We start from the raw sequence: 25,425 nt of genomic DNA on the forward strand, positions 1-25,425 counted from the left end.
ATACCATAGGTGCTCACTCCTCTGGTTCTTAGGCAATGCATAGTGGGGAGGGCATTCATGCAGGCATGCCAGGCGAAGATTCTGATCTTTTCTGGGATGTTGAGGTGCCACATCCCGCGAGGATCATCTCTTGAGCTTTCACCCTCATTAGATGGATGAATGATTGGAAGTGCCACATAGTAAACGCTTTTGACAGAGAATTCACCTTTCTTGCTTCCAATTCATATGATTTGATCATCTGGGAGGGTGTAGCTGAGAGGGATGTTTAGGATGATGTCTGCTTCAAAGGTAGGAAGGTTATTCTAACAAAATCAACCTTCCAACACCTTTTATCTTCATCAATGAGTGCCAAGACCATGGAAAAATATCTTCAAATAACAATTCTGATGCATGCATAATAATACTTAGAAACAGATACAGGCATGACAAGCAAAAATTTACAAACTTAATGTACTTGAATACAAAAGCAACTCTTCAACCATTACTAATTCAGATACGTAGGCTACCTCTCACAGGAGTCATGAGTTTATTTACGTACTTTGTCAAAGCACTTATCATGTATCTCAATGTAAGTATGGAATTAGAAAGCACTACATCACCTTATACATGGGTTGTCATTTACTCTACACTTCTCATCATATTAGCACGTGAAATGGAACAAATCAAGAATAGATATTAGTACATAAACTGACAAAAAGAAGTCATATGGAATGACAAAAATCTACAAGTAAAAATCAAGTCATAAAGAGGTGAAAGAAGAAACGAGGGGGAAATGACAAAAAGGACTAGAGATAGAAATTAGGATATTGTATGAGTTGCCTCTTTGGATGGTTCACTAAAGGAAGCTATGGATTTTTGTGAAAAACAGCCAATATAAATGTACATGATCAGAGCTTGAAGCGCACACATTAAAATGATGCATGAAGTTCTATTGCTAATATCTCTGTAGAAAGGATTTCTTCACAAAAAAATAGTGCTAACTATATTATATATTCTGTCATAGCAACACTAATAATTAAAATATTTTTGGATCTCTAGTTTTATAATATATGATAATTAGTGTTATGAAACAAATGCCAGGGATATATTTTTTTTTTTTGTTCTTTTTCTTTCCCAAGCAACCTATAATATAAAAATTGATAGTGACAAAAATATAGAAGTTCGCTGTTTCGATAACATAAAGGAACATTTTTCATTTTATTGGAATTTATCAAATGATTTAAAAAATTGAGCTGTGTTTTCAAAGAAGACCAAGCTACTAGAAAAAATTGCAAAGTCATTATTTTTATTATGATTTTGATTTGAAGATATAATAGCAAGTTAGGTGCTCACATATAAAAAGGATTTGAAGCAGCAAAATCCCTATACAATGAGCTAATTCCAGCAGCATGGTTGCAAGATTTAATTCTCCTTGCAATATTACCTCGATATCACCCTGAGCCAAATTTTACTCTGTTTAAACAATAGTTGAAGCACATCAAATACATCATCCCATTAACTCAATTTGAGAAACAAAGATGCAATTTATCAAAAAGAACAAAATGATGAAGGAAAAGTCACATATTTTTTTTTATTAATATGCAAAAGTCATAAATTAAAGATCAACAATCCAAAGAGCAGATAACGGGTAAAAAAAGGAAATGCAAAAAATACCAGTGAGTTAAATCAAATAAGCCTTGGTATCCATTCCAACATCCCAGGACCACAAAGAGGGGAAGTTCATTTTTTAAAAGCATCGGTCTTTCTCATTTAGGTGAATAGTCTTGCCTTCACCTTGAAAGCCAACTTCTGCCCAGAAGAGAATTTACTTATACAACATAATTGGAATTTTTTTACAAAAAATGAGGAAAAAGGGTTCAATTTGTGTAAAGACCTTATAATTTTACTTTAGAACTCAAATTGTTGGAAATAAAATCATTTGTTCCCTTCTGTCTGATAGCTTTTGTTGTCTAGTATTCAATTTAAAAGCCATTAGAAATGTTAGGAACTCCTGTTCTTGAGAATAGAAGGTGCTAGATTTTATTTTATTTTATTTTTGGATAATGAGGCAGAAATTTCATTGAAACCAAGCCGAAAACCAGCAACACATATACAACAGCAAGTCTGAACCAGCAAACAGAGCACTAAGACAATTACAACTCAGGAAAACAAAAGAGTGACACTCGACAACAGTGATACAAATATACCATCAAGCATGAACCTATCAGGTAGAGCACTAAACAAAAAATTCCAACAAGGTGCTAGATTCATATGATATCTCACAGGTGCTATATCTCTAACATAATCCATGGTATGCTAAGCAACCTTAATAAATTAATCCAAAGATGAAAGGAATGCCTTCGTTATGAAGTAATAGAACTCTCCAAGCAATCCCTGTTCAATGAAGTCTTACTGGTTGAGAAGTCCAAAAATCATTCTCCATGAAATTAAGCTATCCTTAAAAGCAGAGAATACTTTGAGTGGTAACACCAAGCTATAGCTTTCATCCATGATAACCTATCAGACCAAAGTTTGAGAAATAAAAAAGTGAATTAAGTGAGTGAAGTAATAAGTATTCTACCATGTTGCAAAAAAAGGAAAACGTTTTGAGAGGAAATGAGGATCCATAGCTGACCTCAATATTTGTGACTAACGCTTTGTTATTGTAATGGCCTATCATATTGCAAGAAAAACAACAAAAATAAAGAACATTCACTCCAAGTTTCTGTGTGGAAAGAACTAATTAGGTAAGGAATGAGATAGTTACCATAATTCTCTCCAAGTTTCTGAGTAAATTTCATATAGGCTAGTTGGAAAAAAAAAACAAAAAAAAAAACAATCACTCTTAAATTGTTGCCTGCTTTAGTATTCGATTCTCCCCAGGCTTTTGCATATAGAATCCAATAACTGATAAACTCATCAACCTGAAACCAAAGGATAAAATTAAGAGAGAACTAGATTAGTATTTGATAAATTTGGTTCTGTAGTAACTAGCTATATATTCGGACCTTATTTTTTAGTTTAATTAATACATCTTTACTGAGAAACCTGGAGAAACACTGGAGTTAAATCCTTCCAAAAGAAATTCCAGTCTCTGGGATGGGATGTGAGCATCATAGTGCACTCTTGACCTATATCCTCCTGCATTTTTCAAATATGTGAGAAAAGATATACAAACTAGTTTCCAATCATATGTTTCTTATTAGTTTGGTTCACAGGAATTAAAATCCTCCTCTTCCTCTCCCTTTCCCATTCAATCGATAAAGCAGAATTTCTTCAAACAAGCACTATGATGCATGCATATCTCTTTAGCTATACAAACTGGTGAAACAGCTCCCGCATTACCGGGGAAATATCTTTGGATATTTAGAAGGAAAAAAAATGTCCAAAATATCAAATAGGAGAAGTAAAAGTTGCAAATCTAAAGTCCTAAAATATACAAAAGCAGTCGTTAAAAGTTATAGCCATTATGATTCTAGATACGTTTGCTCACCTTTCATAGGAGTCTTGAGGCTATTTGCACACTTAATGAAAGCAATCATCCTTGTATCTCAATGTACTTTGAGATTAAAAGCACTACATCACTTATATATGAGGTCCTATATATTTACTCGTTACTTCTAGTCCTGTACCAATGTATGTGAAATAAAAGAAAACAAGAATTGATAATTCAGATCTTGAAGATGTGAAAGAAGAAACGAAAGAAAAAAAGGACAAAGAACACTGGAGGAGGAGGTTAGGATATTGTATAAGCTACCTCCAAAGATAATTCACATGAGAAAGCCACTTAGTTGTAAAAAGCTGGCCATACAAATGTACATGATAAAAACCTGAAACACCCGTATTAAAATGATGCATCAGGTTCTGCTAGTACTATTAGTAAAAAAAAATAGCTTAAAAAAAAGAATGTCTTGACCACAATAATTAGTTTGTAATGACAATAACAGTATTTAATAGATGCTTGATATTTGATGTTATAAATCATATCAGAGGTAGAATTCTTTTCTTTTAGCTCAAAACAACCAACAATATTAAAATCAACAAAGTGAGAAAACTTTTAGTTAGTTCGTTGTTTTGGTAACATTTTCTTTCTAAATATCAAGATACTTTTGAAAAATAAAACCATGATGCTTAAAAATTATATTTTATTATAAAGCATGATGTCATAGTGATTTAACTTAGATAACAAATTGTGATACATGGTATTATCTTTAGACATAACAGAAAATTAGAAGGTTATATATATAAAAAGGAATTAAAGCAACAAAATACTTGTACAATGAGCTGATACCTGTACATAACAGGATTCAGTCCCTTTGTTAAGATTATTTTATTTATTGTCCTCTCTTGAGATTCATTAGTCTCAAATGATATCAAAAATATTTCTTGTAGTTGGTAACAGAGCATCATTGTTATTATGTTCAATTGGCAAGAGTGTCCTGAAAGATATAGAGGCTTGAACATGAGCCATGAAGGGGAGGACTTGTTGGCGTTCACATGTAAGTGTTGAGTTTGAGAGATTGATATAATATTTAATCCCCAAACAAAATGGCCTAAGATTTTGAATTGAAGTTGTATCCAATGTGTATATCAAGGCGTCATTGAAAGGCTATCCAAAGTGTCAGTCTTCCCTTATCTCCAGCAATGCTAGTACTTAATGCAAGACTATGTGGCATTCACATACTTGAATGGTCTAGATTCATGCTATTTCTGCATCATGCTTAGCATCTTGTATGTTAGGAAGACCATTCCCCAAAAAGAAAGGCCAAAATGTTAATTCCCACCCCCTCCCCCAAAAAAAAGAAAAAGAAAAAGTTAAACTGCAACGATATGAAGGGTGCTTCACCAATTCCAATGTAGCCCTCGCTCTAGCACTGCTATCTGAAAGTTCAAAGACGTGTATAAACACCCTTGAACGTTTAGACCCCCAAATTTCAACTTAACCAATTCAAGCAATATGTCAAACAACTAGTGTGCGGAAACTTAACATATGCTATAATATGGAATAGGTTAAAAACTATCTAAGCCATAACAAAATACATTCCACAGCAGATAATAAAAAGGCAAAGATAGAGAGGAAGGAAGATGCAAACACAAAGACAACACGCGATGTGTTATCGAAGAGGAAACCGAAGCCCTCGGCGTAAAACCTCTCCGCCGCCCTCCAAGCGGTAAACAATCCACTAGAAAATACAGTTGGGATACATGGACAGCAATAGACCCTCCAAGCCTAATCTACCCAGTGCACCTAAACCCTCCAAGCTTCTTGCTCCAACGAGGTTGCGCCGAATCTTTTTCTTTTCTAGCTTCCCGGATTCCGCTACTAGACCGTAGCATCAACCAATGAAGATTGGTTCCTTCCTAACTGCTTCCCAGAAATCCAAACAACTGTCTCACAGTGATGATGATGGTGAGAACCAGGTTTGGTATAATGCCTCTCAAGGATTTGACAATGGAGAGGAAGAGAGTTGAGGAATTTGAAGAGACTCTAATATATAGATTGTGGGTGAATCAATCTGGTTTTTCTTTAGGGTTTCTCTCTCAAAATTCTCTCTGGAAGCTCTCTTTCAATTGTGAGTAAAAGGGGTATTTATACTGGAGTGGGAGAGGAATGTGAAACGTCAGGTTTTACAAAACAGGGGTGGCTCGTGGTTTGACCTCGCGGCTTGACTAAGTCGCGAGATAACCGTATGGCCAGTTGTCCTGTTTTGTCCTGTAGTGCTCTAGCTTGCATGACTGTTCATCTTCCAGCATGCTTGGTACGTGTGCTGCGTTTGGCGGCTTGCAGCCGCGAGTCACCCGCGAGTCCCAGCTGCGAGTCTCTGTTTTTCTTGCACACTCTTGAGCAATCTTCACTCTATCTCACTCACTACCCTTACATCAAATCCACCTAAATACAGGGTTACTAAATGCTGAATTACAAGCAAATTTGGCACGGAATAAAGCCAACTAGATGGTTGAATAAATTCAACCTTACAATCTCCCCCTTTGGCTATTCCATGACAAAATCCTAAAACAGACTCTAGACTTAACATGTGAGTTGGGAACAGTTGAACAAAACTCACTCACACCTAACTCTAGAAGCTGTGAAGCACTTGAATCATATGAACATAATACTCCTGAAACACAACAATACACCATGATCATTGTAAAGCAGAAAATTATAAAATGCATATGAAACAGGCAATATGTGATCAAGCAAAGATGGAGTTAAGAAACAAACCATGGCTTGATCAACCAAGTGAACACCACAAGGTAGTGATCACAGTGCTCATTCACACTTGGAATGAACACAAAGACATACAAGTTAACAAGCACAAGGCAAGACACTTGTATGTTCAACACTCAACCAATGCATAATACACAAGGTATATGCATCTAGGAACAATCCTACAAGGGCACAAGAGTGACAGTACATAAACCAAAATGCAAGACATTTAGATTAAAGTACTGATTTCAACATAGCATAAAGGCTGCAATAAGCAAGGTACAAACCATAAAGCCTACAAACTATGCATAAAACATTAACCCTAAAAGCTTACAAAAGCACATGGGTACAAACCAAAACATCCTGAATAACTTCATCAAAATATATTAAAGTTTAAACCAAGAGTATAGGTTAAGAGTTAGAAACAACTATACACCAAAAACACAGTGTATCAAACCCATATAAACATTAAATAGTTCAACAAACATAAACCTAAACCTATAATTTTAGAGGATAAGACTAAAAAAACAAAAGTACGACAAAAGTATGTGTGTACTCCCCCTATCACTATGCACACTTCCCTTTGAAACTTTCTCCCCCTTACTGAATGCTCTCCCCCTTTTTGGCACGAATAGCTAAAGGCTCTCGTCGAGCTTTTGTTGAATAGAATCTAGCTGATTTTCCATAGTCTTGAGACGCATTTGGACATGGTTGTTTGTGGAGTAGAGAAGTGCCACAAGCTCATCAATGCATTTCTGAATATGCTCAAGTACACTGCCGACCCTATCAGTATGAGGAGCAGTCTGTGCTTGCGGAATACTAGCCGGTGAAGCTTGAGGAACAGCACGTGAAGTAGATGTGGTATGTGCAGGTGTCTCTGATTCAGGGGCAGATGGAGTAACCGGAGAGATGTGAGCACTCCTTGGTGATTTAGAGGAGTGACTTCTGCTAGCTTGAAGAGTGAACAAGAAAATAGAACGTTGACGAGTCAACATTTTTCCATCTGCAGGAGGAATAATGCCTTCACGAAGAATGAGCTTCATGATGAGACGCAAAATGGAATAATTCCTCGAGTTGTAGTTCAACACGCGGTCTTCCTCAAGGTGTAGTAGATGTGAGCACATATATCAATTGGGGCTCCTGTAATAAGGTCACAAAGGAATAGAGCTCTCCCAAGATTGATGAATGTAGTGTTGGACAATGGGTAGAGATTGGTGAACATGATCAACTTTAGTGTGGTCAGCTCTGGTGCAAACTTTGCGGTGCTGATGGATGTTCTTGCACTGGATACTTCATGATCGGATCCTAGGATTTGTAGAATTTCTCCAACTTCTGGAGTTCGTTCATCGTAAGGAGTTAGATTCACATTCTGAGGTCTGGTGATGCCGAGAAGATCTGCAATGGAGTCTGGGGAAACGCTAAACTCTGTTCCTCTAACCTAGAAAATGAGTTGAACTCCAAGATCAGTTGCATTGGAGAAGCATTCTTTGACCAGCTCATCCATTGGATCATCAAAGTTCCCGAACACGTTTGCCCAATCTCGTTTCTCAAAGATTCGAGGTATAAAAGTGGTCCCTAAGGTGTTAAACTCTACCACCCGTTCCACTATAGTAGTTGACTTGTCAAAAATGTTTGAGTAGGCATGTGAGTTAAGCGGAAGTCTGAACCTATCCTCATTGGGGTCTTGAGATGCCTGTGATGATAGTCGAGTCCTTTTAGCAACTGGTGTTGCTGGTTCGTCAGCAACAATGTCTTTACCCCTAGAAGATCGACGAGACATCTACAAGAGAACAGGCCCACAGCAAAGAACCAAACAACAGTACCACACAAGATAAATGTCAACAAGATTCAGTGCAAAAAAAATTTCAATACATAAATACAAACTGAAGATAGTGCAGAACCAACCAAACTTCCAACAATACAAATAAGCACAAAAAGACAGGTGCAGCAAAATGGTGATATTGCACAAAGTCATATATAGACAAAACAACTAACAAAACTGTCAATGAGACAGGTTATCATGACCATGATATGCAAACAGATACAGCATTCGAACATTTAGAGCAGATATCATAAAACACTCCAGAAGAGATATGAACATGGGAAAATATTTCAACATGAAGTAACAAATCATCCAAACTAGAGCACATGGTTGAGAGACACACATTATGTTATCATAAAAACTCAGTAACCAATACTGAAATCCAACATCAATACTCAAGCAAGTGAAATGAGTAAGTCAAATAAACACCAAACCCATATAAGAAAAGATTTTCAGACTCAACAACAGGCAAATATCAGAAGAATGAAAAAAAACACATTGTGACCACTCAACATGAAAATAGATGAGAACAATAGCAAAAATAATAGGCCATACCCATCACATAAATGGAGAAAAGTTTCGAACACAATATCAATCCAAACGGTAAAAGAAATATCCATGAAATAGGTAAAATGAGATTGAGAAATCAAAACCCATACCTTTTCTTGATGATTTGGACAGGAAATGAAGCACCAATGAGATTTGAAAATGGATACATGGAGTGTTTGGGAGGGAGATAGTTTAGAGAGAAGATGAATAGTCATAAATGTTCGAGGGAAGACTGAAAAAGATTTAAAAACTGCTCCTATTTCTGTCAAACACGCGTTTTTCGCGACTTGATTAAGTCGCCACACAGTCGCCAGTTCAAGCCGCCAAAACACTCAAGGACAAAAATTTGAAAAATTTTTCTAAGTGTTTTTCGCGACTGGAAGGTCTACCCGTGAGTGAGTCGCGAGCTGAGCCGCGAAAATCTCTAAGTAACCCTTGCGACTGGACCTTCCACTCGCGATCAAGTCGCCAAAAAAGACCCGCGAAGATGCGACTGAGACTCGCGACTTGACATACCCGCGACTGAGCTGCCAAAACAGGGCAAAACTGGATTTTTGAAATTTTCAGATTTTTCAAACAAAATACTTTCCAAAAACACCTAAAACACTTAAAAATCTTTTTGTGCTTGATTTAACAAAGATTGAGCATGTGAAAACACATTTCATCAAGTACAATCACATAAATGAATATGGCATTTATTGAACATAAACTTGTGTGTTGTGTGTGGATATCAACAATGAGATAGTCCTTAGTCTAATGTGAAGCTTCAATGATCAATTCAACCAAGACATACACAATTAGCACTAGATCATGTGACCCATTTCAATTATAGAAGTATGTATATATGACCTCCCACAAAACTTGATAACATAATTTGGAACTTTACATTTGACTCCACTTTTAATCATAACATTTGATCTTTTTTGATCGATTGAAGCAATCACTTCTCATTGTGAGAGTGATATTTGACATTTCACTTTAATGAACAAGCCTTTGGGTTTTTGAATGAACATTTTCTTTAATATAAAGTCGCTTACCCTTTTTCCTAGTCGAATACTAGAATGTGCGACAGGCTTTTGCAGCTCAATATCTCTTTTCATTTGGAGATTTACAATTGGTGAGCTCTTTTTAGCAAAAAAAAAAATAAATAGTGGGAAGATATATACACACAAGTCTATGCATGTCTCAAGATCAACATAACCATTCACTAATCATTCATGTCAAGTTTGAAGATCTATTTACAACAATCACATAGATTTCAAGATCTTTCCCACAGTGATATGAGTGCATGAAAACAAGCAATGCTCGAAAATGCACAAAGCCATTAGCACAAAGGTACAAGGCAAAACAAGTTTTGAGACAAAAACTCAACAAAGTCAATCAAGCTTTTTGATTTTCTAATTTTTATGTGATTTTTGGATTTTTGACACAAGAAACAAAAAGATTGATAAGACAAAATTAAAAATATGCACAAGTAGACAGACAAACAACCAACAGCAAAAACAACAAGCAAAACAAACAAACATTGTCACAAAGCATAGGAAGTATTAATGCATGGACATGTTGTAATGCTTATACATGAGTACCATTTTTCACCCACACGTCACTTACGTTTGGGGTGATTTCCTTATAGGATTGGGTACGGGAGCTAGGGCTTTCAAACCTTCGTGAGAAGCTTTCCAAGCAGTTGGTGAATGCACCAATCATCTTCATCACGTTCATCATTCTGGGATCACCATTCTGATCTCTAGATTGATCACCTGCCTAAATTCTTCTATCATTTCTAGGTCCTCCTGACCTTTGAGGAGTTGCACTATTCTTTGCTCTCAGCTTTTGACAATTTGGTCGAGTATGCCCTTGAAGTCCACAATAATGACACACATAAGTTGCTCTAGGACCTCTTTGTGGTCGTGGACGTGACTTGGCACGAGATTCAAACCTGCCCACAGATTGATTACGGGGATTCAACATCCGTTGGTTCACCACATTCTTCTTCTCCTCCACCTCGAGCTTTTCACCAGTAAGGTCAGCTACAACTGGATCTTTGGCCTTTACAAACTTCACTTCTTTAGTGACATTTCCAGATGAACTACTTCCTCCGGTATATCCCAATCCGGATTTGTTTGAAAAGCTCTTTTGAGATGAGATAACATCATCTAGCTTCTTGGTAGTGACCCTCTCTATTTTAGCATTTGCTTGCATAATCTCATTCTCAAGATATCTCACTTTTGTGTAAGCTTCGGACAACTTACCATTCAGTGTTTCTATCTCACATTTGGCCTCCCTATATCGGTTTAGGAGACTTTTGTAGTCCTCCTCAGCTTTCTTCATTTTTCTCACAGCAGCCTTGGCCACCCTTGTGTACTCTCCCGACTTCTCCAAGAATGAGTTATAATTCTCTTGAAGATTTGCTGTGCTTTCATCTTCTTCAGCATCTGATTCTTCAACAATTCCTAGTGATTCATCATCACTATGTTCTCCAAGGTCTCGTACAAGCAGATTCAACTCACCTGAAGACTCAACATGAGCAATAGTCATAAAAGCCGAATAGTTCCCCTCTCCATCACAGCTCTCTTCAGATTCTGAGTTAGACGAATCCGAGTCACTCAAAGTCGTGGCATACACTTTACCTTTCGATTTCAAATAATTCGGACATTCCTTCTTAAAGTGTCCATGCCCGTTACATTCGAAACAAGTGACACCTTGTGTAGGTTGGGATTCTTTTCCATCTTTCTTTTTGAATTCCCTTTTCTCCCTTCTAGAACTTTGGAATTTTCTTTTATCATCAAATTTGCCATTATTTTTGAATTTCAAGAACTTTCTGAAATTTTTGACAAGGTATGCAACATCTTTGTCAACCACATCTTCTCCCGATGAGTCTTGATCTTCCACCTTCTCATTAATGGTCTTTAGAGCAAGAGATTTACTCTTCCGTTGATTGGGCAGCGACATCTCATAAGTCTGCAGAGAACCAACCAGCTCCTGTACTTTGATGTCATCAAGATCCTTGCTCTCTTCAATCGCTGTCACTTTAGCACGAAAACTTTCCGGCAATGATCGAAGGATCTTCCTTACAATTTTTGAATCCTCCGTTTTCTCCCCCAAGTTGAACTTACTGACAACCACCTCATTTAGCTTCCCATAGAAAGAGTCAAAAGACTCATCCTCACTCATTTTGAGCTCCTCAAACCGAGTGGTCAGTATTTGCAACTTGGTGTCTTTCACTTTCTTCGTGCCTTCATAGGTGGTTTCCAAAATCTCCCATGCTTCTTTGGCAACGGTAATGTGAGAAATCCTGTGAAATTCATCTGGAGACACACCACAGAAAATAACATTTAGTGCTTTACTGTTAGCATTAGATGCAGCAAGTGCTGCCTTATCCCAAGTGGATTTGGCTGCCTCAGGTCTGGTCCAACCAATCTCAACAGCATCCCAAACAGATTCATCAATATAACACAGAAAAGCTCTTATGCGAACCTTCCAAAAAGCATAATTACTACCATCAAAATATGGAGGTGCATTTAGGGACTGAGACCGATTCATCTCAAAAGGGAGTCAAGGATCACACAATGGTAATGAAACCAATAACAGTGTACCCGCTCTGATACCAATTGAAAGTTCAAAAACGTGTATAAACACCTTTGTACGTTTAGACCCCCAAATAACAACTTAACCAATTCAAGCAATATGTCAAACAACTAGTGTGCGGAAACTTAACATATGCTATAATATGAAATTGGCTAAAAACTATCTAAGCCAAAACAAAAGACAATCCACAGCAGATAATAAAAAGGCAAAGCTAGAGAGGAAGGAAGATGCAAACACAAAGACAACACGCGATGTGTTATCGAAGAGGAAACCGAAACCCTCGGCGTAAAACCTCTCCGCCGCCCTCCAAGCAGTAAACAATCCACTAGAAAATACAGTTGGGATACATGGACAGCAATAGACCCTCCAAGCTTAATCTACCCAATGCATCTAAGCCCTCCAAGCTTCTTGCTCCAACGAGGTTGCGCCGAACCTTTTTCTTTTCTAGCTTCTCGGATTCCGCTACTAGACCGTAGCATCAACCAATGAAGATTGGTTCCTTCCTAACTGCTTCCCAGAAATCCAAACAGCTGTCTCACAGTGATGATGATGGTGAGAACCAGGTTTGGTATAATGCCTCTCAAAGATTTGACAATGGAGAGGAAGAGAGTTGAGGAATTTGAAGAGACTCTAATGTATAGATTGTGGGTGAATCAATCTGGTTTTTCTTTAGGGTTTCTCTCTCAAAATTCTCTCTGGAAGCTCTCTTTCAATCGTGGGTAAAAGGGGTATTTATACTGGAGTGGGAGAGGAATGTGAAACGTCAGGTTTTACAAAACAGGAGTGGCTCGCGGCTTGACCTCGCGGCTTGACTAAGTTGCGAGATCCAGTCGCGAGATAACCGTATGGTCAGTTGTCCTGTTTTGTCCTGTAGTGCTCCAGCTTGCATGACTGTTCATCTTCCAGCATGCTTGGCACGTGTGCTGCGTCTGGCGGCTTGCAGCCGCGAGTCACCCGCGAGTCCCAGCCGCGAGTCTCTGTTTTTCTTGCACACTCTTGAGCAATCTTCACTCTATCTCACTCACTACCCTTACATCAAACCCACCTAAATACAGGGTTACTAAATGCTGAATTACAAGCAAATTTGGCACGGAATAAAGCCAATTAGATGGTTGAATAAATTCAACCTTACACTATCCTTAAAGGGTAGGGGTGGTTAGTGACTCCTTGGGTCTGCAAGCATGTATACTTTCATTACCCCTTAAGTCTGCTATCCTTGTATGTTGGCATGTTTTTTGATTCTAGTAACCCATGTTACCTTCAACTTGACTTAGCAATAACTTTGTTTGGAAATATTTAGGGCATTTAAGAGTTTTGGATGATCGTAACAAAAAGCAACTAATTTATATCAAGCACACACTAACAACACTACCAAGAACTTTGTTTTCTGGGTAACCCATGTTTTTTGTTTGATATTGAATTTTTGTTGGCATGATGTGATTTAAGTTTTGGGATATGGCGAAGTCAACAAACAATTTATATCAAGCACACACTAATAACACTAACAGGAACTTTGATTTCCTTACGCTTTCATTAAAATTGTTCTTGAACAAAGTTTTTTTGTGTTGCTGCATTAAGTTCTGTTTAACTAGTATAAATGAATCATTCAGCTCCTATAATATTTTTTTTTTGGACATTGTTGTATCATTTCATAGTGATGCTGCTACAATTATGCTTTCAGGTCAAATAGCTAATGGATTTACAACCATATTTGCTGGTGAACTGGTATTTCCTTTTTCTTTTTGATATGCTAAAACATACATAACTAGTTACTGTACAATTAAACAACAGTTCAATATTATATGTCTATCTGATCCATTTTTGTTTTCTTTTGTTTTGAATGCTTTTTAAGATCCATCATTGTTTTTTCCGTTCATTGATTTTCCTCTTTTTTATTTAATTCAATGGAACTTTCAAAATAGTGCTCAAGTTTGAGTCTAGTGACAAGTTAAGATGTGTTTCTTATACTTCTTACACGTGTTTGTTTGATTCATTTTGCATTGCTTGCTTCTGGTACAAGACTAAAATGTAGAAAAATGAGAGGGGGAAATAGCAAGCACTTTCTTCAATTGGTGATTGGGTTTGAAGTGGTTCTAAAAATGGGAAACATTTAAAAAATAAAAATAAATCTAATATACACTGCCAATATTGAAGAAAAGGAATCAAAATTCTATATGTTCTTCAAATCAGTTCTTTCAAACCTCATTTACTAGCTCCATATAGGCAAATGGTTTCAGAAGAAAGTATAGATGCAGATGTCATGTCTCATTGTTATGTTTTCATGTCCTACACAAGATCGTATGCACATATTATGATTACCTAGGGCGAGGTTTTAATGTCCAGTTATTCTATCTACTAAATGACTGAAATTCATATACGTTTTACAATTTTTTTGGATATATACTAATATAATTGTGACCTTAGCTTGCTGGAATTAATTCTGTTTCCTATTGTTTCCATGATAGATTGACAAGTTTGGACATTTCAAAATATGACATTTCAAAACCCATCCATGCCCTGCCTCGTGGTGCGGGTTTAAAATTTTGCCCCATCCCCGCCCCGCTTAACCCGCACGGGGCAAAGCGGGGAGGGGCGGGTTAAGCGGGATGGAGAAAAATTGCCATTCCCACTTGCAAGTCTCACTTTCAAATGCATTACTCATTAGTAAACCTTTTTGGAAATTTGTTAAGGTAGTACAAAAAACGAAGATTAAAGACAAAGATGTAAACCAAACAGCATGTTGTTTGCCTGTATTGCCATTATTTTTGCTTGGATCTTTATCTTTATTCTTGGAGATGGACTGGGCCAACTTAGATGTTTTCCTTCTCATCAATATAGATGCTTATCTAGCAAAAACTGACATGGATCTCACCCATCTTTTTTTAAGGATGAGCTTAATTTTGTGCACGGTTAATACAGGATTTATTATATTGAAAGAAAATGTAGGATTTATTCTGTTTAATATAGAAACAGTATAAAAATACAATAAATTTTTAAAGAGTTGTACAAAACCAAATGAACAAAAAAAAGTTGGGCAATAAGTAAAACGAAATGTAGTCCCAAATAAATAGATTGCTTGGAGCGACTGTGTCATACACACTTTTCTCATAAACAAGGACGTAGGATTTCCTTGCCAAAAATATAAGTGTTCTGCGTATTATCATCACAATGTATATTTTTCATAGTTTTTAGTGCAAATATAAAATTTTCATTAAACTTCGTTATGTTAATATCAATTTTTACTTTGATGTGTTTTCAACTGAAACATCTAAAATTCAAATCCTCCATTACTTGTTGTAAATTATTAAGTTTATCAAATAAATAAATAAATAAATAAATGCATCAACTTTAAATTGAGTTGAATGAAAGTAATTGACAAAAAAGAAGACCCTATAAACACATGCCTAACTCGTCAAAAATATTAAAGTATATATATATATATATATATATATATATATATATATTTTTTTTTTTTTTGAGAAGAAAAATATATATAAAATTTAGTTCAAGCTATATCATATGCAAATTATTATGATCCAAATTTTAACAACTTATGATTACAATCTATAAATTAAAGAAGCTAGTTCAATTCTTCTAAAAAATAAAAGAAGTTGAATTTATTTTTATTAATTGCATGAAAAATGTAACTATGATTTAAAATATACGATATATATATATATATATATACAAGATAAAAATTCTATTATAACCTAGTCTAAGTATATATGTGTGTGAAGTTTCCTCCTGAAAAATTAAATTTTGGCCCTTGCCCTTCATACCCCATAAGCACTTATACTTGTGGAGTGATCATGATGCCAAGGATGCGCAGTGGTAAAATATGTGATATTTTAAAATACTGTAGACATGACCTAATAAAGTGAAACAAATAGGTTATTAGAATAAAATAGAAAGTATTAAAATAACATGAAAAAATAAAATAAAATAAAATTCTCACCAACAAGGCAACAAACCCTACCACGGATTAAAGCTAAATCTTAAATGTTGTCTCTCTCACATAGTCACACACTCAGAAGACTCAAAAGACTTTTCGTTCCATCGTGAAGAGAATATGCAGAAGATATTGCAAATGTACATTGTTGAACTCTTCCTTTCTTTTAAATCAAGACATGAAATTAAAGCGGTCGTATATATATGATTATTATTTTTGATGCAGTAGTAATGGAAGTGAAGAGACCACCAACAGAAACTTGTATGTTTATATCCTGAAATGGTATTCACTATTCTGATGTCAATATGATTTTTTTTTTTCATTATATATTATTTTCAGTATATCGAAATGCTTTTTATTAAGTTACATTGAAGGAAAATAAATATTATATAAAAACCAGAAAAATTCATACTCTAATTATGAAAAAATTATGATATAACTTTCACTTTGTTTTCTCTCATATGATAGGTTTTTAAATCCATAGAATATTTATATTATGATGACCTATTATTGTGTGAAAAAATTGAATATCGGCCTATCAATCTTAATAGCTCAGACTCCAGATAGATGATCCTCACATTATCATTTTTTTGACAATTAATACATAAAGGTACTATACCAAGCAGGCCATATATATCCTGGATTTTATCATACTATTTGTCTAACTATATTTCCTATATATACATTTCTATGTATATATTATAATATATATAGTTTAATAATAATGGTCCAAATTCCTTTTGAAATAGATAATCTTGATGAATAAATAATGTGTACTTGCTTTTGATATAGTACTATTGATATCATGATATTGTGGGGGTGACAATTCTTATATCTTCTTGGTTAAAAAAAAAAAAAAAGCCATTGCTGCTTTAAGTTTGAACATCAATAAAATGTTTACTAAACCTATTCTTTCTTCTTACTTTTTTTCCCCCACTTCCAAGCATTCGAATTCTTCTCAAATTTTTCTAAAAGAAAAAAAAAATCTTCTAAAAAGAAAAAAAATCTGAAATCAAATATTAAGGATGGAGAGTTTGGTGAACGGTGAAACATTTTTCCCTCTTAACAAGATAAAAAATACAAATAATAAATAAATAAATAAACTTGGGGACTTTTCCAACGGCATATAAATAAATAGAATATATCTTTTGACTCCACATTATTATACTCATTGGCATATATATAATTAAGCTAATTATGGCCCCTAGATTTAAAAAAAAATTATTTTAAAATTTTATTTATGTAAATGAGTTTTTTTCTTTTCATGTTATTCTAATAAAGATTAAATTCTATAAGGACGTGGTGTAAAACCCATGTTTTACCCCTTCAATCCTAACATGCCACATCATCTTATCACATATTTAAGAATAAACACAATCACACTCAATCAATTCTAATACCCATATATAAATCCAAACAAATTGGAAATTTATTAAGATGTTATTAGGTGTGGTAGGATGTATTGAATTTTAAGTAAAATGCTAACATGTCAATCACTTATTAGATGGTGTAAAACATGGATTTTACACCCCATCCTTATAGAATTTAATCTCATTCTAATATCATACATAGCTCAAAGTGTATCTAATGTATATGTTCATAGAATTTTTTTAAAGTATTTAACAACACCCCCCCCCCCCCAAAACTCTACTTTTTTTTTTCTTTTTCTTTTTTTTCATTTTTTTTTTTCATTCGGAGATAGGGTTATTGTGTTTTTTTTTTTAATATAAGGTGTTCCTTCCCCTTTTAAAGGATTGGTACTTTTTAAAAAACTATATGTAAAGAAATGGTCTAATTATTACTGTTGTGACTTTTGATAGAGTAAGATATTGAATTAATATGCAATTTCCCAATGTTCAATTTTAGATATTATGCAGAAGGAAATTTTATTTGTTATGTTATTGTTGATGGCTTTCACCTCACAATATTGCTATCCATTTTCAAGTTAAATTTTATGCTCGAAATTGCTACATATTAATGAATTAAAATAAAATCCTCATATGATTTTATATTAAAAAAAACTATTGGTTTTTATATTTTTCATCATTAGAAATCATTTTGATTCTTTTTACTGTTTATTTTCATGTTTTGCATGTGATTATAAATTAATGTTAAAATTGCAATTAAGTAATCCTCATTTGTTTGATTACACCATATATTTTTCTAAATATTGGTATACTTTCTTAGTTTAGAAACAAAAATATTGAAAATGGTGCTAAGCAATGTAATATAATGATTTTTTTTTTTTTTGATATAGACATATAACAAATGGTTTTTAATGTATAACATAGAATTGTTTTAGAAAATGATTAAAAATATATAATTTGTTTAGGTTGTGATGAATATCACCCAAAATCTCCTAATGGTAATTGTAGGGACTAGGGCCCAAAATAGTGTATTGGGCCTTAGGCCTTGTCCGAGGACATTGACTAGTCCGAGGGGGAGCAAATAGTTATTAAAGGATTCCCAGTAAAAGTCTCATAAGCAGGAGATCAAGGGAAGGTGATCCGAGGAGGAATCTCTCCTCGGATACGACGAATGTAGTCCAAGTGTGTACTCTAACAACAAAAATATGCCCCATGAACATGTGAGAGGGAAAAAAACTCAAAATATCTAAGGAAAAGCTGCTACCACCGCATTAAATGCATTGCAGCTACTTTTCTAACCGCATTTATGTGGAGAGGACCTCTGAATAGTACTGCCTTGGCTACCACAACTCACAGAAGGCTGAAAGGGGTGTCTGATGGGACGAGCACTCAAGTAAGGACTCAGAAGATCAACAAGTGTAGGATCAAGATGATCAGAAAGGAGCTATATAATGTGGGAGACCTCCCATGAGAAAGGGATCGGAAAAGAGAGAGAAAAGAAATAGTATAGCAATCTAAAATCATTCTGATATCCAGGGGTGAATCATTGTAGGCAGTTTTAGCCTCCTCGGACTAAAAGTTTATTGGTATCAGCATCCTTTATTTATGTTTGATCTTCATGCAATTCAGTACTAGCCGTTGTCTAGCTTATTAAGACCTAGTTCTTTGACACATTCTCTACAAATTCATTATATTGGGTTCATTGGACCAAGACTCCATACATTTTGGGCTTGGGCTTCAAACCGTGACCCTACAGTACTTCTTTATGATTTATTGGTGAATATTTCCAATAAAATTTATTAAAGTTGTCATTGGTTGATGCAATTATTGATTATTACTAGCTTTTTTTTTTCTCTCTCTCTCATTTCTAAGGGCATCTTTGCATATTCAAGTATTTCAGAAGTGTGTTGACAAAATATTTCGTCAAATGAAAGTTGTGAAATTCACAAAATTATGTTGATAGAAACCCTTTTTTTTAATTAACAAATAATTTTACATAGGGTGTGTTTAGATATCATTTATTTGCTGAAAACTGAAAACTTATTTTTGAAAACACTGTAGCAAAATAATTTTTAAAGGTGTAAATAGTGCTATGGGACCTAAATTTACGTGGATACTTGTGTTTTGCTGAGTTTGGTGGTGCATGAACAGTACCTATAAAACCCACTTAAAAAACGCAAGATGTGCGGATTGAGCAAAACGTCCAATCCAAATGCACGCATAGAAGACTATTGACAAAGTTAAATGGTTCTTTTTTTTCAAACGTTTAGTTTCAAAATATTAGATAAGTAAGATATGGATTAACTTTTTACATTTTATTATATTGCACTGGAGACACACACATATAAAAGGAGTAGCATAGGTATAAAAAAAAATGCAATAAAATTCAAACCCTTTGATAATAATTTTTAAATTTCTTAGGAAATACTTGTAAAAAGTAATTTAGGTGTCTAAAAGATTAATATTTATAAATTTAAAAATAAAAAAATTTTGGGTCCTATTTGGTTCACCTTGGTCCATGTAGCCCACTTTGGTCATATTTGGTCATATCGGTCCACTTTGGTAATATTCGGTCTACATCAGTTCTATTCGGTCATATTCAATCCATTTTGTCCACCTTGGTCTTATTCGGTCCATTTCGATCTATTTTGTCCATTTCTGCTCTATTCAGTCCATTCTGTTCACTTTGGTCTTACTCGGTCCAATTTCATCCTAATCGGTCCATTCTGTCCAATTTGGCCTTATTCGGTCTTATTCAATCCAGTTCAGTCCTATTCAGTCCATACTGTCCACTTTGGTCTTATTCGGTCCTATTCAATACACTTTTGTTCTCTTCAGTCCACTTTGCTCCAATTTGGTCCATTTCAGTCTTATTTGGTCCATTATGTCTACTTTGGTCTTATTCAATCCTATTCAATCCACTTCGGTCCATTTTAGTCCTATACGGTCCATTCAGTTCTGTTCTGTCCTATTTGGTCCTATTCATTCCATTCGGTCATATTCGGTCCATTCGGTCCTATTCAATCTATTTTGATCTATTTGGTCCATTCGGTCCACCTCGGTCTTTTTCGGTCCATTAAGTCTATTTGGTCATCCTCAGTCCATTTTGATCCTATATAGTCCATTTGGTCATACTCTGTCCATTCGGTCGATTTTGATCCTATACAGTCCACTTTGGTCCTAATCTATCCATTTTGGTCATACTTGGTCCATTTGATCCTACTCAGTCCACTCGGTCTTATTCGGTCTATTTTTCTCCTATTCCGTCCTATTCTGTCCATTTTGGTTATATTTGGTCCACTTTGGTCCTAATCAGTCCATTTTGTTCTATTCGGTCTTATACGGTCCATTTTGGTCGTACTCGGTCCATTTTGGTCGTATTATCATCACAATGTGTATTTTTCGTTGTTTTTAGTGCAAAACTGCAAATATCAAATTTTCATTAAATTTCGTTATGTTAATAGCAATTGTTACTAAAGAAAAAAAAAATATGTATATATATATATATATATATATTGGAATGACCAACGAAAGGCATTTTTTTATGACAAACATACATCAACGAAAGGCATTGAATCATCAATTAGCATAAAGCACTACAATATGTACAATGACCATAATGTATTGAAACATTTTTCTATTTGGTTGGTTGTAATTTTCTACATACATAAATTATAAATACACGTATATAAATAATTTTAATAGATGGGTATAAATTAAGCATGTGTGTGTTGATTTATCTTGACTCTTGTCCAATATTTGAGTACCGCAATTTGGCCCCCTCAAACAAAAATTCTTGGCTCCGCCACCACTGCATCTTGGTATTTTTAATAGAGACATTAAAAGTTCAAATTCACCCTTACTTGTTATAAACTATTGAATTTATCCCCAAAAAAAAAAAAAAAAAAACACTCATTAAATAAATGTATCAACCTTAAATTGCGATGAATGAAAATAATTGACAAAAGAGAGGACCCTATAAACACATGCCTAAATTGTTAAAAAAAAAAATTAAAATATATATAGAATTGAGTTCAAGCTATATCATATGCAAATTATTATGATCCAAATTTTAACAACTTATGGTTACAATCTATAAATTAAAGAAGCTAGTTCCATTCTTTTAAAAAAAAAAAAAAAAGTAAATTGAATTTATTTTATTAATTTCGTGGATAAATATGTCATCTATATATAATTTTTCTGTACAAATCTCACCTCTCTTTTCTAGTAGATATCTTCTCATTTGCTAATTAATACATCAAAATGCTTAGAATACGTTTGGTACACTGAATGAAGATTATATTAGGAATAGTAATCTTTATTACTGGGAGTAGAAAATAACGTAATAGAATAACTATTACTATCCATTAGTTTGGTTGTTACATATGGAAAGCTTGTAAAAAATGATGTACAAGGAAAATTTACATTTTTGGAAATATATTAATTTTAAAACATATTACATATATTAAGGAATAACTATTACATCCATCTTAAAGAGAAATAGCTATTCTTCAATTTAAAGAATGGTTATTCTTATGTAATAACTAATCCATGTAATAAAGATATAACTAAATGACTGAATTGCTGTTACACATGAATAACTATTCCATTACAGGAGCTATTACACCATAACAAACGTACCCTTATTTAAGTTACATTGAAGGAAAATAAATATTATATAAAAACCAAAAAAAGTCATACTTTTACTATAAAATACTAATTTTGATATAACTTTCACTTTGTTTTCTCTCATATGATAGGTTTTTAAATCCATTGAATATTTATATTATGAGGATCTATTATATTGTGTGCAAAATTGAATATCGGCCTATGAATCTTAATAGTCCAGACTCAAATAGATGATCCTCATATCATAATTTTTTTGACAATTAATACATGAGGGTACTATACCAAGAGGGCCATATATATCTTGGATTTTATCATACTATTTGTCTAATTATATTTCCTATACATACTGTAAGGACCAGATTTGGGTCTCTAGCCTAAAAGATGGATGGACTTAGGCGCAAAACAATGAATTTGTAGAGAATGGACTGGAAGACTACGTTAAAATGAGTTGGACAACAAATAAAGTGAGCTCTAATGACAAGAACAAGAAGATAGATTGATTTAATCTAAGGAAAATCGTTCTCAGCTTAGTCCAAGGAGATCAGTTCTTATATATTTCTTATAAGTTTGATTACAAATTTGGTTCCTGATTGCTACAGTGTTTCTTTCTTGATTTCTCCCTCTCCTACTCTCATTGCCTCCTTCTTATTTTATATTATCTTCCCCTTTCATCTCTACCCTCCACATGCAGGCCAGATGGTTGGTGTTGATACTTGTCCCATCAGCCGCTTCCTGATGTCTTTGGGGGTAGTTCTAAGGCTGAAAAACACTATTCAAAGATCACTTCCTCATTAATGCGGCTAGAGAGTTAGCTACAGAGCATTCAATGCGTTGGTAGCAGCTTTCTCTCAGATATTTCTGAGCTTCCATCCCTCCTGTAAGTTCATAATTCACGTCCCTATCAGTGGAATTTCTTGAAAGGTCACTCTGAGCAATAGGATATACCTCTGGTCTGCACTTCATTGTGGAGATACTACTCCTCGGACCACCTCTCCCAACCTTTCCATTTGCAACGTACTCATGGGACTCTAAGTTTAACACCCTCATTACTGTTTATCAGTTCTCGGACCAACCAACGTCCTCGGCCAAGGCCTAAAGGCCCAACAAATAGTTTTGGGCCCTTATCCCTATATATACATTTCTATGTGTATATTATAATATATATAGCTTAATAATAAAGATATATAATGTCCAGGTTTTATGGCATATGAAAGTTCAAATAGTGTATAAAACACTATGAACGTTTAGACCACCAATAACAAAATTACCAATTCAAGCTTTATGACAAACAATACATGTGCGGAAAATGAACACAAGCTATAAATAGAGTTGATAAACAATCTAAGCCAATTAAAATCACATCCACAGCAGAAAATAGAAGGCAAAGATTAAGGGAAGAGAGATGCAAACACAAGGACAACACACGATGTGTTATCGAAGAGGAAACCGAAGCCCTCGGCGTAAACCTCTCTGCCGCCCTCCAAGCGGTAAGTAATCCACTAGAAAATGTAGTTAGGATACATGAACAATAATAGACCCTCCAAGCCTAATCTACCCAATGTACCTAAGCCCTACAAGCTTCTTGCTCCAATAAGGTTGCGTCGAACCTATTTCTTTTCTAGCTTCCCAGATTTCGCTACTTGACCATAGCATCAATCAATGTGAAATTGGTTCCTTCCTAACTGCTTCCCAAAGCACCAAATAACCCTCTCACGAAAATGGATATGGTGAGAAAAGGTTTTGGTAATAAGCCTCTCAAGGATTTAACAATGGAAAGGAAGAGAGTAGAGGAATTTGAAGAGTCTATTATGTGAAAATTGTGGATGAATCAATCTTGTTTTTCTTTAAGGTTTCTCTCCAAAATTCTCTCTGGAAGCTCTCATTCTTTCATGGGTATAAGGGGTATTTATACTTGGGTGAAAATGGCATGTGAAGAGTCAGGTTTTTCAAAACAGGGCTAGCTCGTGGCTTGGCCTCGCAACTTGACTGATTCGCGAGATCCAGCCGTGAGATAACTGAACGGCCAGTTGTCCTATTTTGTCCTGTAGTGCTCCAGCTAGCATGACTCTTCAACTTCTAGCATGCCTGGCACGTGTGCAGCTTCTGGCAGCTTACAGCCGTGAGTCACTCGTGAGATCTAGTCGTGAGTTTCTGTTTTTCTTGCACACTTTTGAGCATTTCTTCACACTATCTCACTCACTACCCTTACAAAAATTTCACCTAAATACAAGGTTACTAATTGCTGAAATACAAGCAAATTTGGCACGGAATAAAGCCAACAAGATGGTTGATTGAATTCAACCTTACAATCTCCCCCTTTGGCTATTCCATGACAAAACCCTAAAACAGACTCTAGACTTAACATGTGAGTTGGGAATAGTTGAACATAACTCATTTACACCTAACTCTAGAAACTATGAAGCTTTTGAATCATATGAACATGAATCTCCTAAAACACAACAATACACCATGATCATTGTATGCAGAAAAGCATGAAATGCATATGAAGCGGGCATGATGTGATCAAGCAAAGATGGAGTTAAGAAACAAACCACGGCTTGATCAAACAATTAATCACTACAAAGCAGTGACCACAATGCTCATTCACACTTGGAATGAACACTTGGACATACAAGTTAACAAGAACAATGCAAGTCACTTGTATACCCAACACTCAACCAATGCATAATACACTAAGTATATGCATCTAGGAACAATCCTACAAGGGCACAAGAGTGACAGTACTTAACAAAAAAATACATGACATTTAGTTAGAAGTATTGATTTAACAAAGCATAAAGGCTACATAAAGCATAGTACAGACCATAAAGCCTACAGATTATGATAACAAACCCTAAAAGCTTACAGAAGCAACATGGGTATAAACTTTAAAAATAGTTTAAACAGCTAAACATAATCATGAACTATGAGCAAAGCAAAAACATAGTTAATATAACACAAAGCTCTTTTCACTTTGTCTCCCCCTATCATGAATCATAGGAGCTGTTATGAACTTGGAACATTTATACCTGTAACCTGAAACACTTGCACAAACACATTAGACTCTCAAGGTATAGCAAGTAATAAAAGGACAAGTATAATGAATTTCTTCCCCTACAAATGTGCACAAGAAATAGAATTTCTCTCCCTAAAAGTGTGCACAAGGGTCATATAGAAATGACAAAAACTCTCAGGTATACTACTCTAGATTATACTTTTCCCCTTTTTGACACGAATAGACAAAGGGGTCAATGAGAAAAGAGGGTAAGAGATGAAGGTATGAACAATGATAATGATGCAGGAGGGAAAAATGAAAAGTTTTTGAAAATAACCC

At 34.9% G+C, this 25,425-nt stretch overlaps 1 long non-coding RNA gene across 1 annotated transcript; it reads left to right on the plus strand.

The window, feature by feature from the left end:
* The first annotated feature begins 3,736 nt into the window (after window positions 1-3,736).
* LOC115987507 lies at window positions 3,737-15,060 on the plus strand. Its single transcript, XR_004091110.1, has 3 exons — window positions 3,737-4,478; window positions 13,828-13,871; window positions 14,612-15,060. It is a non-coding gene; the product is annotated as an uncharacterized LOC115987507 (long non-coding RNA).
* The last annotated feature ends 10,365 nt before the right edge of the window (window positions 15,061-25,425 follow it).

This window comes from Quercus lobata, chromosome 4 (genome assembly GCF_001633185.2).
Source record: "Quercus lobata isolate SW786 chromosome 4, ValleyOak3.0 Primary Assembly, whole genome shotgun sequence".
Classification (NCBI taxonomy): Eukaryota; Viridiplantae; Streptophyta; class Magnoliopsida; order Fagales; family Fagaceae; genus Quercus; species Quercus lobata.